The sequence below is a fragment of the Cryptomeria japonica genome, chromosome 2 (assembly GCF_030272615.1).
Source record: "Cryptomeria japonica chromosome 2, Sugi_1.0, whole genome shotgun sequence".
In the NCBI taxonomy this organism is placed as follows: Eukaryota; Viridiplantae; Streptophyta; class Pinopsida; order Cupressales; family Cupressaceae; genus Cryptomeria; species Cryptomeria japonica.
Genome location: NC_081406.1, coordinates 431,592,937 through 431,594,745, shown reverse-complemented (window position 1 = coordinate 431,594,745; position 1,809 = coordinate 431,592,937). Strand labels below are relative to the sequence as shown.

Genomic DNA, 1,809 nt, shown 5'->3' with positions numbered 1-1,809 from the left:
GGGTGCCAAGTTGCTAGGTTGGGTTCCAAGGTGGGTGCCAAGGTGGGTGCTAGGGTGCGTGGGTCACAGGGTGTGTTCCAAGGTGTGTCACAATGTGGGTGCTAGCATGGGTGCGCACCCACCCTGGCCAAGACAAGTGCGAGGGTGGGTTCCAAGGCCAGTCACAGGCTGGGTGCTAGGATGGGTGGGTGCCAAGGTGGGCACCAGGGTGGGTGTGCACCCACCCTGGCCAAGGTGGGTCACGGGGTGGGTCCTAGGGTGGGTAACGGGGTGGGTACTAAGGTGCGTGCCAAGGTGGGTCATAGGGTGGGTGCCAAGGTGGGCACCAGGGTGGGTGTGTACCAACCCTAGCCAAGGTAGGTCACGAGGTGGTTGTCGTGGTGGGCGTCAAGAAGCCAAGGTGGGTGGCAAGTAGCCAAGTTGTGTGCCAAGGTGGGTGTCTTGGTGGGTGCCGAGGTGGGAGCCAGGGTGGGTCCCAAGGTGAGTGCAAAGGTGGGTGCCAGGGTCAAGGTGAGTGCCAATGTGGGTTCCAAGGTGCTAGGGTCAGGGTGAGTGCCAATGTGGGTTCAAAGGTGCTAAGTTGAGTGCGAGGTTGGCTGCCAGGGTGGGTGGGTGCCAAGGTGTGCTAGGTTGAAGCTCGGGTGGGTCGGCATCCCATGGGTGTCAAGTTGGGTGCCTGATGGGTGTTTCTTGTCAAGTTTTAGTCGTCGGGACTCATTTCGAGCCTTAGAGATCGTTTCTTGTCTGGTTGCCCTATCTTCGACCTGGGAACCCAATTTTGGTCCTTGGGTCCCATTTTTTTTGTCTCACATCCCACTTTTGGCCTGTGGCCTTTTCGGGGTCGATTCTCATTTTGGGCATCAGAGCATGTTTCTTCTCCTAAAAACCAATATTTGTTTATTAAGTCTCAGAACACATTTTTGTTTTCGTGGACCCATCATGGGTCTTGGAACGCATTTGTTGTCCTTGGGTCCCATTTTGCATCCCAAAACTTTTTTTTGGTGCTTGATCCCTATTCTGGGTGCCCACCTTGCACCAAGTGTGCACCCGAGGCAAACCGAGCACCTTGGTGCACCGGGGCAAGATCGAGCGTGCACCCGAGCTGCCCCAAACATGCACCAGGGTGCACTCGGCCCACATGTGAGCGCAGGTCATTGCGCTCGAGGTGGTGTGCGGGCACCGCGTTGCAGACAGGACACTGCGCACACTTGGGCGGGTCGGGTGCGCACACAACACCCCATCCAGGTGCATGCACGTAGGTCGGGCCGGGTGCACACCTGACACCCTGGTGAGGTGCATGCACCCAGGCAGGGTTCACACTTGGCGAACAGGGCGCGCTTGGCAAGGGAGGGTGTGCACCTCGGCGGGGGTGGGTGGCCGGGGTGGATTCACATGTGGGTCGCAGTTTGCTAAGTACACACTGCGACAAGCTCATAATGGGTACAATCATACCAGCATTAGTGCACCAGATCCCATCAGAACTCCGCAGTTAAGCGCGCTCGGGCCGGAGTAGTACTAGGATGGGTGACCTCCCGGGAAGTCTCGGTGTTGCACCCTTTTTTAGTTTTTCGTCGGGTGTCGCAATGCTATTTGAATTAACCTTTTGCCCATTTGCGTTCTCGTCGGGGCTGGGCCGGGCCAGGCCAGGGTGCGGTGCCCGCACTACTGCACGCGCGAGGGCAACATCGAGCACGCACCCGAGGTGCCCCGAGCACACAGGCCATGGTGCAACTCGGGCATTGTGTGCGCACCCCGGTGCGCTCGAGGTGCTGCGCGCACACCCAAGTGAAATCGGTGTGCACCTCGGCC

The 1,809-nt window shown here is 58.8% G+C and overlaps 1 non-coding gene across 1 annotated transcript; it reads left to right on the top strand.

Annotated features, from left to right (window-relative positions):
* Window positions 1-1,438: 1,438 nt before the first annotated feature.
* On the top strand, window positions 1,439-1,557 carry LOC131873773 (5S ribosomal RNA). The gene has a single exon (XR_009371672.1). It is a non-coding gene; the product is annotated as a 5S ribosomal RNA (ribosomal RNA).
* The last annotated feature ends 252 nt before the right edge of the window (window positions 1,558-1,809 follow it).